At 33.5% G+C, this 22,189-nt stretch overlaps 1 long non-coding RNA gene and 1 other non-coding gene across 10 annotated transcripts; both read right to left on the bottom strand.

The window, feature by feature from the left end:
- Window positions 1-4,485: 4,485 nt before the first annotated feature.
- On the bottom strand, window positions 4,486-9,283 carry LOC107618591 (uncharacterized). 9 transcript variants are annotated; one of them, XR_015900108.1, is made up of 11 exons: window positions 8,737-9,278; window positions 8,455-8,557; window positions 8,106-8,284; window positions 7,075-7,113; window positions 6,272-6,384; window positions 6,039-6,183; window positions 5,770-5,879; window positions 5,352-5,427; window positions 5,129-5,268; window positions 4,917-4,974; window positions 4,486-4,777 (listed from the first exon to the last, which is right to left on the bottom strand). It is a non-coding gene; the product is annotated as an uncharacterized LOC107618591 (long non-coding RNA). The 9 variants fall into 9 exon arrangements; XR_015900113.1 differs by having other exon boundaries at window positions 4,486-4,759; window positions 8,737-9,276; XR_015900107.1 differs by having other exon boundaries at window positions 8,106-8,249; window positions 8,737-9,276.
- A 12,349-nt stretch (window positions 9,284-21,632) lies between these two features.
- Window positions 21,633-21,740, bottom strand: LOC148546359 (small nucleolar RNA R71). The gene has a single exon (XR_015900861.1). It is a non-coding gene; the product is annotated as a small nucleolar RNA R71 (small nucleolar RNA).
- Window positions 21,741-22,189: the final 449 nt, after the last annotated feature.

Below are 22,189 nucleotides of genomic sequence, written 5' to 3'. Positions count from 1 at the left end.
AAGCAATTCGATTCTGAACTCATCAATTCTTCAGTTTCTCAATTCACTATCGGCCATCACCCAGTTCACTACTCTTCCTTCTCTCTCAACCAAACTCATCCTCAATACACCAGAAACCTAAACCTCCGTTTGCTAACTTTTCAAAGTAAAATCCAAATAAACCTCCTAGGACCTTTCCCATGTTTCAGTGCCCAAAAATAAGCCCAAGGGTCTTAAAATGGTGTCATAGAAGTATACAATCTTGTAGGAAAAGTGAAATAGTTTAAAAACAAAGTTCAAGTTATAAAACAGGACGTGTGCGTACGTACAGGGGTGTGCGTGCACACGCCCAGAAGATTTTTAAGATGTGTGCGTACGCATAGAGGTGTGCGTACGCACAGGCATTAACTTCCCAACTTGTGTGTGCGCACATGTTGTAAAACCTCATTGGTGTGTGCGTGCACAAGCTGTGTTAGCGCTGCAAACAGCACGCCCATCCCTACCTGTGCGCACGCACAGGTCTAAAACTTTACAGGGTTGTGCGTGCCCACAAGGCTGTGCGTGCGCACATACCAGAAATCACAAAATTCTGCAACTCTGCAGAATTTCAAATTTTTGACACCAATCTTTGAATGATCGTAACTTCCTCTACAAAATTCTAAATTTTACAAACTTTATATCAAATCGAAGAGTTTTCAAAAATCTTTAATTCTAAACCAAATTCAACAAATTTTAAAAACCAAGGCAAAAGTTATTATCAGACAAAGTTCACCAAAAATCTATTTTTACCCCAAACCTCATAACCTCAAATTTAACCAACTTTCAAACTAAAACCAATCTATTCACAACCCAAACAATACCAAAACAGCCCAAAACTCATACCAAACACTACTTTAACCATTTTCTCAATCACTCAACCTTCTAAACCATTCAACAATTCTAATCCTAACAAAATTCACATTTTTCACTTTCTATTAACCTTATTAACATCAACAAACCCCATCAACCATTAACAATCCTCAAAATCATCATTACCCAATTTCCCACATCATACACCAACACCATCATTTACCATAATCAACACAACTCATAAATAATCATCAACAATACCAACAACTCTCAACAATCATAATAAATATCAATACTCATCCTCAATTTTCTCAACATCAACAACCATCATAACACTCATAATCAATACCAACCATCAACAATATTAACAATCACTACAAATCCTCATCAATCTTAATAATCATCAATCCCTCATCAACAACAATAAATCACACATTCCTCATCAACCTTCATAATCATTAAATACCAACAACATCAATATTCATCATAAATCATTAAATACCAACAACCTCATCAAATCATATAATCATTATTACTAGTATTTGAATTCATTCCACACAACACCACCACTTCATTTATCAATCCTCATCAACAACACCAATCGTCAATACTCAATAACACCAACAATTCCCAATAATCATCATCAACCACAATAATTCAATACTAACAACAATTAACATCAATTCACATATCATTATTCATACACCAACAACATTCAATCCTATCTTAGGGCCAACTAGCCTAAGTGTCCATAAACATTACATATTACATAAAGAAAACTGAAACCATACCTTGACCGACTCTCAATATGCTCAAAAACCAAAATGAAACCACCAAGCTTGATCCAAATCCTCAACCAACTCCAACAAATACGAAAAACCCAATCTAGCATCATGTATATAACAAAATCAAAACTTAGAAACCACAACATACAACACCACAAGAATTTAGTGAAACCTTACCTTACCCAATGAGATTAGAGATAAAATCCAACAATTACCCGCTACTAAAGATCACCTAAACAACCAAAACTACAAAACTTGCTCAAAAACTAAACCCCAAAAATGCAGAAACTTAGGGCAGGAAAATGGAGCTTGTGTAGCGAGTTCTTACCAGAAAATACTATCTAAAAACAAAGAGCTCCTCGAGAGCTTCGCGTGGCCACAAACGGCTCGTCAATTGGAGCTCCGGATCAAAAGTTAGGCTTCCGGAAGTGGAGGATGAATAGTAACAATGGGGTTTCACCCCCCACCACCTCCTATCCGAGTTCTCTCTCTCTCTCTCTCTCTTCCCTTCAAAATGAGTTTGAAACTCATTAATCACAGATATATATGTTGGACCTTGGGCCCTGTCCAACTCGTTAGCGTTTTTGGCCCGTTTGGCCCACTTTGGGCCAAAACCTTTAAGATTAGTGTCCGGTTTTCGATTCTAAATTATTTTTATCCTTTCAAAACAATAAACCAATTTTCTAAATCTTATTTTTTTTCTCAAAACATAGTACCGGGCAGGCTTAAACTGGTTCGACCGGTTTGGCTGCTGGTTCTCGGCCTTTCACAGAAAATACTTTTTCTGACTCAGAAAAATTCACTGAAACCAAATTTTACCTTTATATTTTCAAATTAAAACTTCTAAATTTTGAATCTATTCCAGGCATTAAAATTATTTTATTAAAACAGTTTCGCGTGAAAAATTCGAGTTCTTACATTCATGCCCTGTAAATCTGAAAACACTTAACAAACACATCACGACATCGAATGGTAATAAAGGAGAATTAAAAATTAACAATTTTAAGGCTAGGAAGCATGTTTTCAATCATAGCACAAAATTAGGAAGAAAACTTAAAAACATGCAATTTTCATGAATAAGTGTGAGAATAGTTGACAAAACCCACTCAATTCAGTCCAAAATATATCATAAAATAGTGGTGTATCAAAGATTAAACTTATTGTTGCTACCACGCAACACCACATTGGATTCTTAGTTTAATGGTATTTTTTTTATTTGATAAATAATCATATTATTATTTCAGCTGTCAAATGTTAATTATAGTATAACTATCTTTAATTGTGCCAAAAAAATTTTGATAGAATTCATCTACGCATAAACCGCTACAGTATGCCACGGATTTACCTACTCTTATTTATACATAAACCATAAACTGCTATAGTCAGGAGCAATTTATGTATGTTGCACCTCCTTCAGAAACTCCTATTTATACATAAACTCCTATTTTAACGTAAACCGTGGCTACCAGTAGCAGATTACATTCAGTTTCAAATTGGCTGGTGCCTGTAGCGGTTTATATAATTATAGAAAAGTTGTAAATAAGTATGAAGTTTCAGAAAGTTGTAATATGATAAATTTGGTTTTCGATCATTTTATTTAAGTAACTTGCCCTTAAAATAATCTATAAAAACTTTTTTAAAATTCTTAATTTTTTAAATGTTCATGGATTTAAAAATATTCTTTTTAAAAAAACTTAACAATTTAGTAATTATTAATTATTTATTCTTAATTCTTATTTGTATTTATTTTAAAAAGTTCAATGTTATATTCTTTTCTACTAAACCTGATTTTTGCGTAACTTAACAGAGTAACTGCAGATGTTGTTATAGATTATAATAGTAGGAGTAAAATAGAAAAAAAGAATTGGATACTAAAATCTTATTTTCTTTTTAATTTATTAAATGTATTAAAAAAATAAAATATTTCTATCAGTATAAATTAAATAAAAAGTATCCAATATTCAGTCTAACGTAAGAGGAATTAAAATTGTCAATCATATATACAATGAGATTATATCAATTCAACTATGACAAAAAAATAAAAGAAATCAGAGTCTAAATTTATTAGATATTAAATAAAATAAAACGTTACTTTTTACATTATAAATAAAATAAAAAACAAATTAGATTCTTAAAAATGAGTAAATAGATATTCATATATAAATTTCAGTCATTATAAAAACTGCTAAAAAATGTAACTTTTGTAGCCGTTTTTACTATAATAACTACTACAAAATGTGAGTTTTTTATATGTTCAATGAGTAACTGAATGTTTTTAAATTCACAATTAGAAAATGGATTAATACAGACAGATTTACAGACGGATTTAGTCTTTATTACAGACGGATTTTTGGTTACCGACGAAATTATCGACGGATTTTGTCCCTCTGTAAAAGCCCCGTCGGAAATTATTTACCGACGGATTTTTTTTCCGTCGGAAAATTACAGACGGATTTTTAGCAGTTACCGACGGATTTTCCCTCTGTAAATTTTCTATCCATTTCCCAAAGGCGACGAACTTTCCGACGGATTTTCCGTCTGTAATTACAGGCAGATTTTCCGACGGATTTTTCGTCTGTAATTGCAGACGGATTTTCAGACGGATTTTCCGTCTATAATTACAGACGGATTTTCAGACGGATTTTCCGTCTGTAATTACAGACAGATTTTTCGACAGATTCTGTCTGTAATTACAGACGGATTTTCCGTCTGTAAGTTGAACTTTGGAAAATCATCCCACGTTCTGATTACAGACAGAAAATCCGTCTGTAAATCCGTCAGTAAGATAAAATAGAATTCTTTTTAGATTTTTCCATTGCAAAATGAGTACTTTAGATTTGTTTTCTAAATTTACTCCATCAAACACTGTAAATTGAAAAAAGAAAGCCGAAAATCACATAAATAAACATAATATTCATTACATGATACCTATAAAATTGGATGTTATTTTTCAACATCATTGGCCAATATCTCATTGTCTTAATAAAAAAATACCCAAAAAAATAAGATGACCATCCCAATGTTACATGAATGTCACAAATTACACTTAGCACTTAAAGATAGGATAATCTAAAATATTAATAGATAACTAAGTTGCATTAGCAGCATCAAGCTCCATATTGAAAGTTAATCTTGACATCTCCTGACTGAAATAGAATTAAAATCTGAATTGAAATTGAAGTAAATCAGAACATAGAAAAACAGAGAGAACAACAAAAGCAAACACAGATCAGAACAAAAATAAAATAATTAAATGGTTCTTCACAGAGTGCGGAATGAAAAAGAACATTTGAAAGAACTCACCTGGGCTAGGCAAATTCAAACCAGCAGGAAGCCTAGGCACAACAACAGCAGGATGATTCTGCACACACGCCAGAAAACCATCAGACGGTTCAGAAAATACAATCTCATCGTAAGATTCAACAACACTAGGGATCAAGAATCATACTAATCTTATATATTGGCATAATAACACTAATAATTGCCTCATAAAAAAATGCCAACAATCAATAAACCTGCAAGTCCAACACATTAGATATCTTCATTATTAGAATAACCATCTGCTGTCCTCAAAGCTTGGTCACCACCACTACAAAATGCCTTGGTCGCCGGCATCTTCGTCCTCTGTCTCAGCACTGTGCCAAGCAGGATCATCCTCAATATCCAACAGCATCTTCATCAGAATGGCGAACATCCTGCTGATAAACACTCTTTGTATTGATTAAGTTTAAAGCATACCTTATCAAACACAAGCTTATCAAACAAAGGTGCTGCTTTGTATTGTGGAAGACCCTTCTCTAGATTTCTCAACTTGCTGTTGTTAGAGTCAAGATTAGTTTACATATGAATTGGTAATTAAAACTGTCAAAGAGATTAATTAGTGATAAAAAATACTAGTTATATGCATAATGAAACAATGGTAGTTTGGAATATATATATATTAACTAGTGATAAAACATACTAGTTATATGCATAATGAAACAATGTGGCAGGAACAGGTTGAATATGGTGGGAGGTATGAAACATGCTAAAATGGTAAAAAGTAGAGTTCTGAAACCAGATTGCTAATGGACACACACATCAGAATGCCAATAATAAAACAATTTTGCTGCTTTTTTGCAACCAATTTTGCTATGCAATGAAACCATACACTTACCATCAAACTGCTCAAAGAGATCCTTGCTGTTCTTTGCCACATCTTCCTCTGCTGCAACACAAGCAGAATTGATCTCCATGTCATGTTGCTCATTGCTATTAGAAGCATTACTGTACACAAGTGATTGATATTGCATCAGTTGCTCATTGCTATTAGAAGCATTGAAAATATGACTAAATAAAACCCAGCAATGGAGAATAAAGACAGAGACCAAAAAGAAAAAGGAAAAGAAATAATAATAACATAATGAAGAAGAAGAAGAAGCATGCATTGAAATTCTGCAGGTTGAGCATTGATCTAAGTAGTTGAAGATCCAGGAGATTAACAAACAAAACCGGACACACATTCCAAGGTATCTCAGCTAGATATAATGCTTGACCATCTTCCCACGTTTCAGGTAAGACAGTTCCAGCTCTACAATTATAGCCAAACAAATGAGAAGATCAAGAAAACAAAAGAAAAAAAGATATATAAAAAGAAAATTACTGTTCTTCACTCATACCTGATTACACCAACATTTCCAAGTCTCAATGAGTCTTGCCGCACTTTCAGCCTGGCCTCTTGTCTCTCAGCCTTTGAAACCGATATCAGCAAATCAGATATTATTTTCGTCCGCTGCAAAATAGAAGGAACAAATGTAAATTTGATGCATGATAAAAGGAAAGCTCATTGTTGATACTTGAAGAAGTGTAATCTAATTGGAAGCTGGTGTGAGTGTGAAGAGTCCTCCAATTTATTTGTTTCATTCAAGATAGAAATTAATTAAAGTGTAGTTATGTGTCACCATAAAAACCACCACCACAACAACAACAACAACTACTAAACATTGCATGGCTACATGAACCAAACAAAACAAGGCTATAGTATCCTGTCCTAAATCAAAATTAAATTTAAATAATTAACATTTAATCCCCTTTCAGATTTAAATATCTACCTTCCCACAGTAATATAAGATGCTAATATATACTATATTCCAGGAAAAATCAAATGTAGCTAGGGCAGAAGCAGAATGCCATGAAAAAGACAAGGATTTATGGATGTGGAGATAATTACAAAACAGCTCACATCAACACCTTACATGCATGTATTAAAACTAGCTGATTAGACACTTGTTAATTAGCAAACTCTTAGAATAATATCCATGTCTTAAAAGTACCATTTTTTCCCCTAATTACTTGATATAAATAGAACCAAACTTTATAGTTCCTATCCTCAATTACTGATAGAAAGCTTAATGATTGTATCCATTAAACACTTTATAGTTCCTATCCTTAATTACTGAGAGACAAGGAGGGCCAGCTTTACCTGGGAACTAATAAAATTCAGTGTACCCTGATGAACAAGCTGCAAAATACATAAGCCAACAACACAGAAACCAATACAGATTAAATATTGAACTAAACCTTATTGTTTTTCACTATGCTTTGGAAAAAGGAACAGCAATCAAACAAAAAAGGGTTCTCCCTTGTTCATTAGATTTGGGAACTCATTAAGTCTTCAATGCTAAAGTGAAAAAAACAAAAACAAGCATCTCATTGATGCAGTGACTTCTTTTTTTTTGTGACTTTTCTTAAGAGAGTTTTATTTTTCTAATGCAAGAGTGTTTTTCTTTATATTTAGAGAGGTTCTATTATTTTTTTTATTATTAGAAACACAATCTAGCTGTTGAAAGGTGTACCATATAAAAATTACTCAACTTGATTTTAGCTCAGTGTCAGATTAAAATATTAAATTAGTCAAATGTTATTAGTAGAAGATAATTTACTCATGGAAATCAATATTTAGATACTTATTTACCTTATTCATGATCATGCATTGAAAATGCATATCTTTAAGGCATTATAGAATAAAAATAGTGGAAGATAATTACAAGGAAAGCGATTCAAATGAAACACTTGTATTTGTACAAAAGAGCCATGAAAACTTCAGTATTCAAAATTTAATTCTTTTTATATATTAATAATTATCAAAGGTTATACATACATCTTCCTACAAGAAGATCAGTCATTCACGTAGATATGACAAGTTTGATAGCGATTCTTAAATTATTGGTAACGAAGATTAAACAGCAAAATAATCATTGTGATCTATAAGTCAACTATCATTTGTCAAAACAAACTCACACCAAGTATTTGGCACAAAGACACTGATAGTGCACTAGCTAGCATCTACAGATTGAGCTTCTTCTGTTACTTGTAATAAGACCCAAAAGATAAAGGGTTAATGTTACCACCTAAGGTGGGATAACTACTCCACGACATAACTGTATATATGGCATAAATCAGAAACAGGGAATTGTACCCAAAAATAAATAAATAAATAAATAAAATACACACCTTTGGATTGTGCTAAGCCCCCTGCTTCCCAGTACAATTGAGTCCAGTTTCAGATCTTCAATAGAATCCAGAAGTTTCTCTCTTGCATTACCTCAATCAAATTGGGTCCTCTTCGACCCTCTGAGGCTCAAATAGTCACAGTAGCTGTTCTTATTGAGCACTAAATCAATTTAGCTATTCTTCAACACATGTAGACATATATCTTATTAATAGCCGAAAAAGAAACTTTGGTAAGAAATAAATAATTGTAAAACTGTTTACTAAGCACTAAAGAATGTAAGATCATAAAACTTAATTCAAATTTGATACATTCAATAAAACTTAGTTCAAATATATACATTCAATATACCTTAGAATTTAGAAACTCAGTTCTCTGCAGCAGCAACAGGGAAGGGACAAGGCTAGGGCTAGGGATAATGAAATCAGTTCAGTCATTAGATCAAACACCTCGTCTGCACAAACACAACATTGAGCACATATATCTATCTAATTATCCACTGAGACTAATTAACAAACATTCGATGTGCATGTTAGCACAAACCAACAAATAAGCAAACCATCTAACACTTGGTGTGCACAGAAGAAACAAAAAATAAAAACTAAGAAATAGGAAAAAAATCTCAAATCTTACCTCAGAAATAAAGGGAAAATGGCGTATGGAGGAGGTGTGGGAGGAGGGGCACAATGTGATTGTCGACGACAGCAAGGGACGCAAAGTTATGGCAACCGCAACACCAACTCAATGATGGAGGAACATGCCACACCTCGGTTCGTGGCTCTTCAGATCTACTTCCAATGGAGGAGTGAAGGAACGGTCATGACTCGTGAATGAAAGCGAGGAGGAAGGGCAGTGGCAGAAACACAACGGCGACACAGAGAGAGAAGGAGAGCGCTCGAATAGAGGAGAAGGCCAACGAGCTTCCAAACAACGGCGAGGGAGCTTCCAATCACGGCGACACAGCTTCCTACGACGGCGACGGATCTTCTACAGTGGCGGTGGAGGCTGTGTCTGTGTAGGGGCTGCAGGGTTGCGGGGGCTGCGTGGCTGCAGTGGCGGCAGAGACTGCGGTGGCTGCGAGCGGCGGGCTGCAGGGCGAAGAGTTCGAGGGATGAGGGCGAAGAGGAGTGTGAATGGAGTGTGAATGGTGTTCGAATGGAGTGTGAATGGAGTGTGAAATGGATGGTGATAAAATTAGGGTTTTCAATATTTCCGACGGAAAATTTAAATTACAGACGGATTTTCCGTCTGTAATCATTTTTCATTGAAAAAATTAATTTTTCCGACGGAATTTTCGACGGATTCTCTTTTCCGTCTGTAATTTATGCTAATCTATTTTTTTTGTTTTCCGACAAAAAAATCCCTCTGAAATTCTCTCTGTATTTCAGTGGGATAAAATCCGTCGGAAATATCCGTCTGTAATAACTAGTTTTCTAGTAGTGATTATAGTAGTAGCGATGAAATAGAAAGATAGAATTGAACACCAAACTTCTATATCCCCTTTATATATTAATTATAGACATGTATAAAAATGATATAAAAATACTTTTAAAAAGTAATATATTGTTAAACTTTGGCAATTTAATATAATTTAGTAATTTTTAAATTCTTAACCCCACATAATTGAAATTCAACGAAAAAATAAAGTGCTATATAAAAGATGTTTAACTAAAAAATTCTAAATATTAAGAAAAACATATAAAAGATAAATAAAAAGAGTAATTGGTCGAACAAATAGATCCCATAATAAACAACTTAAATACCTAACAATCAAATTAAATGCATTCTATCCTTTCCTAATAATAAATATTCTGACCATCTAATTGCCAACAATATTTTTTACCTAACTGCAGAACGATGTTTGATCATGTGATTATATTTATTATGTGTTCCATTCAAAGTTGCACATGCAGTAAGCATTCGAATTTGGAGTCAAGGGACTACGATACAAAAAAGTTAAATTAATTATTGTGTCAAAAAATACAAGAAGTACATAAGGTAGAAATTTGTCAACTTACCCTAGTAGGGAGACTGGGTTGAAACATGTCCTCTATTGCCAAATTTTAAAAATTTAAAATAATATATTTTCAAAGACAATTCTTAAAAATGAATTAAAATTTTTCAAAACAAACACTTAAATATTATATTTTTATTATTGTCTAGAATAAAAGAGTAATGTACTCTCTATTTTTTGAGTAAATAAAGGTGATTACTATTTGCTTAAAGAATAAAGAGTATATTTTTTAAATTATTTTCTAAAAATATTAAAAATGGATAAATTTAATTGAATGATGGTAAAAATATTAAATTTTTATATATTAAAAAATATGTAAGATTAAACTTATTGTTGCTACCACGCAACACCACTTTCGATTCCTAATTTAATGGTATTTTTTTCTTATTTGATAAATAATCATATTATTATTTCAGCGGTCAAATATTAATTATATTATAACTATCTTTAATTGTGACAAAAAATGTTGATAGAATTTATCTATCCATGAACCGCTACGGTATGCCACGGATTTACCTACCCATAATTGTACATAAACCGTTGTAGTCAGCAGCGGTTTATGTATGTTGCGCCTTCTTTAGAAACCACTACAACCTATAGCGGTTCTATTTTAACGTAAACCGCAGCTACTAGTAGCAGATTACGTTCAGTTTTAAATTTGCTGGTGCCGGTAGCAGTTTATATAATTATAGAAAAATAAGTATGAAGTTTCAGAAAGTTGTAATTTGATAAATTTAGTTTTCGATCATTTTATTTAAGTAACTTGCCCTTAAAATAATCTATAAAAACTTTTTTAAAATTCTTAATTTTTTAAATGTTCATGGATTTAAAAATATTCTTTTTAAAAATACTTAACAATTTAGTAATTTTTAATTATTGATTCTTAATTCTTATTTGTGTTTATTTTAAAAAGTTCAATGTTATATTCTTTTTTACCGAACCTGATTTTTGCATAACTTAACAAAGTAACTACAAATGTTGTTATAGATTATAATAGTAGGAGTAAAATAGAAAAAAAGAATTGGATACCAAATTCTTATTTTTTTTTTAATTTATTAAAGGTATTAAAAAAATAAAATATTTCTATCAATATAAATTAAATAAAAAAGTATCCAATATTCAATCTAACGTAAGAAGAATTAAAATTGTCAATCATACAATGAAATTATGTCAATTCAACTATGACGAAAAAATAAAAGAAATCAGAGTCTAAATTTATTAGATATTAAATAAAATAAAATATTACTTTTTACATTATAAATAAAATAAAAAATACTCAACACTTTTAGAATAAACAAATTAGTGTCTAAAAAATAAATAAATAGATATTCATATATAAATTTCAGTAATTATAAAAACTGCTAGAAAATGTGACTTTTGTAGCAGCTTTTACTATAATAACTACTACAGAATGTGAGTTTTGTATGTTTAATGAATAACTAAATGTTTTTAAATTATAGTAGTAGGGATGAAATAGAAAGATAGAATTTAACACCAAACTTCTATATCCCCTTTATATATTAATTATAGACATGTATAAAAATGATATAAAAATACTTTTAAAAACTAATATATTGATATATTTTGGTAATTTAATATAATTTAGTAATTTTTAAATTCTTAACCCCACATAATTGAAATTCAATGAAAAAAATAAAGTGTTATATGAAAGATGTGTAACTAAAAAATCCTAAATATTAAAACAATATATAAAAGAGAAATAAAAAGAGTAACTAAAAAATAGACTCCATAAAAAACAACTTAAATACCTAACAATCAAATCAAATGCATTCTATCCTTTTCTAATAATAAATACTCTGACCATTTAATTGCCGACCAATGCTTTCTACCTAACTGCAGAATGATGTTTGACTATGTGATTATATTTATTGTGAGTCCCATTCAAAATTGCACATCCAGCAAGCATTTGAAATTTGGAGTCAAAGGACTACAATACAAAAAAATTTTAATTTAATTATTGTGTCAAAAAATACGAAAAGTACACATGGTAAAAATTTGTCAACTTACCTAATAGTGAGATTGGGTTGAAACATGTCCTCTATTGCCATCCACTTAAGAAACCAAACTGCTGTGTTATCATTATAAAATACAAGACATATTAATAATTAGGATCATTACTATTCTTAACCTAGTTAACAAACATATCACAATAAAATTGGCTTTAAACCATGTGTTGCAATCAGGGATGCTACGAATATTACAGAAAGATCAATTGTCCATTGAAATGTTTTTTTTTTTGTATAATATATTAGTGCTGGAGTATGGATTAAAGAAGATGAAATCTAATAGACCAAATTAGGGCTCAAAACAAAATGAATAAAAAAACATGTTAATGTTAAATGAACTTTAAATAACACGTACAGGAAAAACTTAAAATTAAATTAAAAAAAGTGTTTAAAAAATTGTACATAATACACTTATAATAGCATCCTATGAATTAGTAAGCAATAATAAGTAATATTTAAAAATATATAATTTACTATGCTGTCAACAACTAATATACACTAGGAAGATTCAATAGCTCACTGTCCATCTCATGACGAATTTCTTGGAAATATCTCGCTTTGGGTTTGGATATGAATCAAGTTTGTAGACCTTTCTCTCGTTAATGGATATTACCAACAAGAACCAGTAAAAAATATCGTCAATGAGTGGTATATATATATCTGTGTGGACATGATTCATGGACAATTAAACTAAAAAAAAATTCTAAAAATTCAAATAGAGGGGTGACTGAAAATGAGTGAAAATGAGATACATATTTTAACGTAGAAGACTTCAGCATCCAAATATTTTTGTACTTTTCATACACCTATTGACGTAGCATGTATGGATTAAGGGCATCAACCTAATTTTTTATTATAAATCGTTAGTTTCATTGAGACCATATATTTTTTGGGGGTCCGTTACTGAAATTTCTTATCTCAAATTGTGGTGGTAGAGACCAAGTTGTTATTTTATTGGACATCTCTTCAAAGGCATCATTAATATGTTGTGCCATTGTTGTTTTGAGGGCTGCCAACATTCAAATTTACATGGATATGAACATGTTAATAACTAAAATATGTTTTTCACAAACCTAATAAAAGTTACCGTATTTACTTACATTAGAGTATACTTTATTGTCATGGATAAGACACTAAAAATCTACTCGACTCATTTTAATATTTCTATTTTTGAACAGAGTCTCCATATGTAGATGCAAAAAAAGTTATAGTTGTATAAAAACTTACAAATAAAAAAGACACAGAAATAATATTCGATATCAATAATTAAATTATTTATATTTATAAGTTTTATTTTTCTTAAGTAGTTAACTGAATGTTTTTATCCTTCATATAGGTCGTGGCCAAATACATAAAGTGATATTTGACATTCTTGTAGTGTTAATTACATTTCCTTAGTTGGATGGAATTTAGACTTTAGTTCAACTGGGAATACACAGCCAATTTCAGATGATAGTATTCTAGGTCCGTTGGAACCCTTTGGTCTGCCCTTCTTTCGCCCAATTTTCATTTAAGTTGTGATCTTTGGGTGACGAATTCAAGACAGCTTTGGATACCTTTTTTGCCTACACAAATTTTATAAAAAATTAATTAAAAAATTAGTAACTAAAATATATGAATGCTGCAAATGAAAATAAGTAGCTAATATAAGGATATACCTTTTTACGAAGATAGGTACGAATATAGTTGACATTTCCTGATTGTGCTATCATTTCTTCATCCAGGTTGATAAATAGTTATCTTTTGAGATTTTTCGTTCAGGGAAGTACCAATATCTTCAGGATCGCTTCCACCAAGAATGATATGTTGGAAAATAAAAGAACAAGGCACACACACTCACGAAGATTATATAAAATGAAGAGGAATGTATTGAATATATTTGTTGTGTGTATATTATGAAATGATTATATACATATTTATACTTCTCTTTGACATCTAAATTTTAATACATCCTAAATAAACAAATGCTTTAAAATAAAACTAAATATAGACAACCCATTTAAATAGTGGTTTTTATCAATTCTTAAATTCTAACAATTAAGTTTATTTTTAACATTCCCCTTAAACTTGATAATTTTCCGACTCCAATCATAATCCTTAACTTTTGAAAAACATCATATTTTAGAGTCAGGCCCAATAAACGCAAGAAGACCCACCAATAAAGGTGAACTTCACGATAAGCCCGATGATAAACCACTATTTCATGGTTTATCTTGTGCTCAATTGAGTGGTTTTTATCAACTCTTTACCCACTTATTCATACTATTTGCATGGTTTTACATTTGCCTTCCTAATTATGTGCTTTGATTGAAAACATGCTTCTTTGGCCTTAAGTTTCCTATGTTTAATCCTCTCTTATTACCATTAGATGCCTTGATATGTGTGTTAAGTGATTTCAGAGATTACAGGGCAGAAATGGCTCAAAAGATGGAAAGGAAGCATGCAAAAGTGGAAAGAATATAAGAAGTTGGAGAAACTGCTAAGCTGTCCAGCCTGACCTCTTCACACTCAAACGGCTATAACTTTAGCTACAGAGGTCCAAACGATGCGGTTCCAGTTGCGTTAGAAAGCTAACGTCCGGGACTTCAATTTGATATATAATTTGCCATATTTTTCCCGAAGTTAGGCGATGCGAACGCGTGAATGACGCGCCCGCGTCGCATCTGCGAACTTCAATTCGCGCGGACGCGTTGACGACGCCTCCGCGTCACTTGCCCGCAACCTGAACGTAACAGAAATCGCAGGGGGCGATTCTGGGCTGCTTTTGACCCAGTTTTCAGCCCAGAACACACAGATTAAAGGCTATAAAGTGGGGGAATGCATCCATTCATAATCAAGCTCACAATTCATAATTTTTAGGATTAGATGTAGTTTTTAGAGAGAGAGGTTCTCTCCTCTCTCTTAGGATTAGGATTTAGGATTCCTTTTAATTTTATTGCTTCAATACCAGGTCCAATATTTTCCTTTAATTGATGTTTCTCTTCTATTTTTAATTATTCCAATGCTTTTACTTGTTAATATTCCAATTTAGCTTATGAACCTTCTCATGTTAAGATTTGAATGTTCTATTTAATATATTTTGAGGTATTTCAGAATTACGATTGCTCTCTTTAATTTATGTATTCAAATTATTTTCATTCAAGTAGATTCTCTTTCCTTTTGGCTTTGGTTAAGTAATTGGTAACGCTTGAGCTGTCAAATAAAGTAGTGGTTGAAATTGGGAGTTGCTCCAATAACTCTAGTCTTTCTATAGGAATTGACTAGGACCTGAGGATTAAGCTAATTAATCCACTTGAATTACCTTCATAGTTAGAGGTTAACAAAGTGGGATTAAAATCCAATTCTCATCACAATTGATAAGGATAGGACTTCCAATTCTATTACCTTGCTAAGAGTTTATTTTATTATTACTATTTTATTTTTCTTATCATTCAACATACTGCTTCCTTACTTTCAAAACCCCCAATTTAAAAGACTCATAACCAATAATAAGAACATACTTCCCTGCAATTCCTTGAGAAGACGACCCGAGGTTCAAATACTCGGTTATCAATTTTAAAGGGGTTTGTTACTTGTGACAACCAAAACGTTTGTAAGAAAGGTTGATTGCTTGGTTTAGTAACTATACTTGCAACGAGAGTTTACTATAACTTCTAAACCATCAATCTTCAGTTTTTCACCCGACCTCTTTAAAGAGGTCGGACAATGGCATAGAGGTGCAGCTCTACTTGACTAAAATAAGTAACTGCCTCCTTAAATCTCTACCTCATCTAGAAGGTGAATCCCAACAAACTCCCAAGATAAAGGGAACGCTTATCTATCAGAAAAGATAGAACTACTCTACTATAAATACACTGGCACCCCCCAGGTATAACTCACGTTCTACTCTACTAAAAACCTGCTTAAAACCCTTGCTAACTTAAGCATCAAAGTCTCTTGCAAGTATCACCCTCCCACCTCCTCACGAGGAACTCAGACAGGCGGTACCTCGGCATCACAAGTCAGACACTGCCACTCAAAGGGACTTGGACCTCACGTTCAGGCCCAAATCAACGTTTCTGGTAACCCTCGGAACAGGTGTATTGGTAGGATTACAGTCCAACATGTTGAGTTTCTTCAATAGCTCTCTTGCATAAACCTCTTGTGAGATGAAAATTCCATCCTCCATTTGTTTCACTTCAATTCCCAGGTAATAAGATATTAAACCCATATCACTCATCTCAAATTCTTGAGCCATTACCTTTTTAAATTCTTCAAACATTATTTGGTTATTTCCTGTGAATATAAGATCATCCACATAGACACAAACAAATAAAAAATTTTCTCTTTTCTTTTTCACATAAAGTGCATATTCATGAATGCACCTAGTGAAACCATTGTCTTAAAAATACATATCAAGACAATCATTCCAAGCTCTTGGAGCTTGTTTTAGTCCATATAAAGCCCTTTTAAGCCTTAACACCTTATCTTCACAACCTTCAACAACAAAACCCAAAGGTTGTTCAATATAAATTTCTTCCAGAGGATTACCATTCAAAAAAGCAGACTTCACATCCATTTGGTGGATTTTTCAGTGATTTTGTGCTACAAGTGATAACAATAGCCTTATCGTTTCCAAGCGAGCAACATGAACAAACACCTCATCATAATCTATTCCTTGCTTTTGCTTATACCCCTTTGCAACGAGTCTTGCCTTGTACCTTTCTACATCACCTTTAGCATTCTTCTTAACTCTGTAGACCCATTTGACTCCAATAGACTGATGACCACTTGGAAGTGATGCAAGTTTCCAAGTGTTGTTCTTCTCAATTGGTTGAATTTTCTCCGCCATAGCTTGTATCCATTTTTCATCTTTGAAAACTTCTTTAAAACTCAAAGGCTCATCATTGGAGAGTAGACACAATAAATTCTCTCATCCTCTAGCATTTTAGTTTGCTCATAGAGAATAGTGAGACTTTAACATCTATGAGGGTCTTCGCTTGAACTAGAGGATAGAGATAACAATGATGATGATAGTGGGGTTAATGCTAGTGTTGAAGGATCAGTTTTATCTTGCACTTCTTGCATTGGAGCTTCTTCTTCCTCAAAGTAAGGCAAAAAATCATAAGTAGCTTCATTTTGTATAGTCCAGTCCCACTTTGTACTTTCTTCTCAATATCTCTGCTTATTATTACTTTATTGTTGTCAGGATTGAAGAACTTGTAGCCTTTAGTATTCTCCTCATAGCCAATAAATACGACCTTTTGGCTCCAATCATCAAGCTTTGATCTTTCTTGCTCAGGAATTTAGACACATGCAATAGATCCAAAAACCCTTAAATGTGACACATTAGGTTTTAAACCACTCCATGCTTCTTGAGGTGTTATATCTCTCAAACTCTTGGTAGGTAAGCGGTTTGAGAGACAAACTGCACATGTAACTGTTTCTTCCCATAACTCTTTTGGCAATAACTTGCTCTTCAACATCGTTCTCGCCATATTTAGAATTGTCCTATTTTTTCTTTTAGCAACTCCATTTTGTTGAGGTGATTTAGGAACAGTCAGGAGATGTCAAATACCATGGTTTTCACAAAATGTATTGAATTCATTTGAAGTGAATTCTCCACCTCTGTTAGTTCTGAGAGCTTTTATCTCATAGCCACTTTCCTTTTTAACGAGGGCTTTGAACTTCTTGAATGCATTAAATGCTTTGCTCTTTTGCTTCAAGAAATAAACTCATGTTTTCCTTGAATAATCATCAATGAAAAGTAGAAAATAAGCACTCTTACCAAGTGATAAAGGCTTGATAGGTCACAAATGTCCACGTGGATAAACTTAAATGGCTTCGTAGCTCTTGATTTGGACTGCTTTGGAAAACTCTTTTTTGAATGTTTTCCAAGTAAGCAAGCTTCACATAACTGATGAGGATGATCAATTGTTGGAATTCCTTTTACCATCTTCTTTGTTCCCAATTCTTTGAGTCCACCAAAATTTAAATCTCTATATCTCATATGCCAAATCCATGATGGATCTTCGATACATGACTTCAAACATATAGCTCCACTACTTCTCATGTTTAACAAGAACATATGATTTCTTGTCATAGAAACCTTAGCAATAAGATTTCCATTTTTATCTCTAAGCCAAATATAGTGATCTTCCATGACTATCTTGCAACCATTCTCCATAATTTGCCCAATATTCAAGATATTATTTTTCATCATTGGGATGTAATAAACATTGAAAAGAATCTTATGACTTCCGTTCTTCAGCTTGAATAGAATCGTGTTGAGTTAAGAAATTAACTAAATTAATTGATGATGACAAACATTATTTTTATTGGGTTAACTACCCAATTAGTATTGATCACGCTTAACTAAGTGAGGCAGGCCACAATTAGTAAACATAGTGGCAGCCCAAAATGGAACAAAGAAACTAAATCTGCTCTTGTGGGAAACATTTACAAACAAAGCCCAAATTAGAAATGACAAAGGAATCTCATGGGCTGAAAGGTAAGTGAACAAAATCCAAGCCCAAGGTACTTCACTCAAGCTGATGCCTTCCAAGCTCTTCACATCTGCTTCGGTTAGACTCAGAGAAAAGAAAGAGAGAGCTTTGTTCCTCATTCATTCACCATAGAAGAAAGAAAGAGAAAGCTTCATCCAAAGAGCAAAGGTCTAATCATCCAAATCAAACTATTTCAAGCTAAGTCAGAAGTTAAAGGTGATTTATTTCTATTTTCATGCAATTTACTTTCTTCACTCCTTCTCTAACACTCTGCTACTCCAATTTGGGATAAATGGAGAAAGTGATTTCTGATAATCACTACTGTAAATCAATGGCCAAAATTATTTCTTGGGGACAAAATTGTAGCTCAAGGGTTCAGATCTGGGTTTACCATTGTACAACTTTTTCACTGCCTACCTGAGGCTTTTGGTCAAGCAAAAAGGCTCAGATTCAAAATTCCTAATTTAGGGATTAATTGAAAATAGTGAAATGGTAAGTTGGTGAAGCACACAGCTCGAGGAGTTGACTTGGAAGAGAGCAACTCAACAACATGAAAGGAGATACAAAAAGAAAAATCTTTATCTTTCTGGAGACAATGAGAGAGAACCAGAATCTGAGTTTCATAGAGAGCTTCCTGAGAAAGTTCAACGCTTTGGACAGTGCGTTATAGAGAAAGAAGCATTCCGCCAAGATGAAGAACTCGATTAGTGTTAGCACAATCCGGTTCATCTTATAGCAACAGAGGTTGTTGAAGCATCAATCTCCTTCATGTTTTACAGATTGTAATTTTATTTTTAATGTATATCTTTCTGTAATTTCTTGAGTGGTAAAAGTATGAAAGAGAGAGAGCTCAAGAAAAAGCCAAAGAGTTACAAAAGGCTGAGTGATTGATAAATCACTATTTTATGGTTTATAATGTGTTTAATTGTATGGTTTTATCATGATCTTTACCCACTTATTCATATGATTAGCATGCATTTATATTTCCTTCCTAAAATTATTACATGATTGACAACTTGCTAACTAGAGACTTTTAATTATGTATTTTAATTCTCCTTTATTTCATTCGATGCCGTGATCTGTGTGTTAAGTGTTTCAGGCTTTATAGGGCATGAATGAGTTGGAGATCGGAAAGGAAGCTTGCAAAAATGGAAGGAACACAAGAAATTAAGGAGATGACCAGCGAGAAGTGACGCGGCTGCATGGCTCACACGACCGCGCGGATTAAAATAGCACAAGTGACGCGGAGGCGTGGACGACGCGCCCGCGTGGCAAAGCAAAACGCCGCATGACGCGTCCGCATGAATGACGCAATCGCGTGACATGCGCGATCTGCATAATCTGCAGAATTTGCTGGGGGCAATTTTGGGCCCTGTTTTGACCCAGTTTTTGGCCTGGAAAAGTAGACTAGAGCCAGAGGACATGCAGAAACCAGAGGGAACATTCATTCTACACAGTTTTTAGTTTTTAGATCTAGTTTTACTCCTCCTCTAGGTTTTCTCTCTACACATTCATAGTTTTTAGGATTTTTATTTCTATTGCTCTTTGCATTGGGATATTGAGAAGAGTTATTACCTCATCAAGACTTCGTCATTCTAGTTCGTTTTCTTTACTTGGCTTTACTCTTCCATGTCCTTTAATTTGCTCAATTTTACTATTGGATTATTTTAGAATTTATTAATACAAGAGTTACTTTTATTTTTAATTGATTCCTTTGAGTTTTATTTATCATGTCTTTCTTTAATTCCCTTTCCTATGTTATGAGTTCTATATTCACAATGAGCGAGTAGTTCCCTAACTTGATGGAGAGTTGATTGAAAGGAACCCTTGAGTTGGAATGCTCAAAAGAGAAATTGTAATTGGGTTTATTGTTGGATTTCTCTCTAGTCACTAACGCCAGTCCTTCCAAGTAAGCGGATTGGGACTTGTGAATAGAAACAGCATTCCAACTTGTTTGACTTTTCCTTACCTAGTAAGGGATAAATAAACAGAATAACCTTCAATTATCAATTAATCTTAAGAGTACTGCAACAAGAATAGGGCTTCCAACTAATCTACTCCCAGTCAAGGCTTTTATTTAAATTACTTAATTTTCCCAATTTAATTTCCTGTTTATTCAACTCAAACTCTTTTTAAAAATATCAGATTAATAAAATAGCACACCTTTCTGCAACTCGTTGGGAGATGACCTGGGATTCATACTCCCAGTATTTTAATTTTAATTTTTGTGACAACCTTTCTAAATTGATAAGCGGATTTCTGGTTGGTTAAGAACTATACTTGCAACACATATCTTATAACAATTCTTGACTCGCCAATTTCCGCCACGTCAATTTTTGGCGCCGTTGCCGGGGAGTTGCAATAGAGTGCTAAAGTTATTGATTGGATTTTATTTATTTATTTGCATTTTATTTTATCTTGCTACCATGAGCTGCTTGTTTCTTTCGTTAGATGACGCATTCACTTCATGATCCAAACTTGCCAGTATTTGATCCTGAGATTGAAAGAACTATTTCACGAATAAGGCAAGTTCGGCGTCGGTTAGTCCTCTCTGAGGGCGGATTTGAAACGTCACTTGAAAAAGAAACCAGCCCCCATTCTACTGATTTGGTTGATTTACGTGCAGGTAACATGGCAGCAGCTAGGAGAGTTACTATCCAGGAGGCTGGAGCCCCTGATTTTACAATGCAACCATTTCAAGCGCATCACTCAGCGGTGGCTACAGACTTTGAAATAAATACCGCACTACTCAATTTGATGCCCAAGTTTCATGGCTTGCCTGCTGAAGAGCCTATCAAGCACCTGAGAGATTTCCAAGCAGCCTGTTCTACTGTCAGGCGTGATGGTGCAGATGAAACTTCAATTTCGCTGAAAGCTTTGCCATTTTCTCTTGAGGGGAAGTCAAAAGAGTGGTACTACACTCAACCAGCAGCAACTGTATCCAACTGGGATACACTTAGAAGAGAATTTTTGGAAAAATTCTTTCCAGCTGAAGTTACTGATAAACTGAGGAAAGACATTTCCATGATTATTCAGGATGAATCTGAGACTCTCTATGAATACTGGGAGCGCTTCAATAATCTTCTGGAAGCATGCCCCCACCATATGATTGACAAAATAGTGTTACTCGGTTACGTCACACAGGGCATGAGGCCCCAAGATAAGACCACATTGGAAAGCGCTAGCAATGGGTCTATGAAAAAGTATAAGACCACTGATGAGGCATGGCAATTGATCAGCGACTTAGCTAAATCTACTCAGAATTACAGGCAAAAACAAGGCCATTCAAAATCCGTTGCAGAAGTATCCTCTAGCAGAGAGACTGCTGCTCTAACTCAGAGTATCTGTGAAATGACCAACTTGCTGAAGCAGATGCAATTGAATCAACAAGTTCAGCAAGCTCAACCTTCTCCACCACAACAAGGCTAACAGTTAGTCCCACAGAGAATTTGCGGAATCTGTGCTGATTATAGCCACTATACTGATGAATGTCCGCAGCTTCAGTAGGAAGACAACACCGTGGCAGCCACTCATAACTTCTATGACCGCCCCAACCAAGG

Source organism: Arachis ipaensis, chromosome B9, assembly GCF_059453495.1.
Source record: "Arachis ipaensis isolate K30076 ecotype BB chromosome B9, ASM5945349v1, whole genome shotgun sequence".
Taxonomy (NCBI): Eukaryota; Viridiplantae; Streptophyta; class Magnoliopsida; order Fabales; family Fabaceae; genus Arachis; species Arachis ipaensis.
This window is presented reverse-complemented; position numbering and strand designations above follow the sequence as displayed.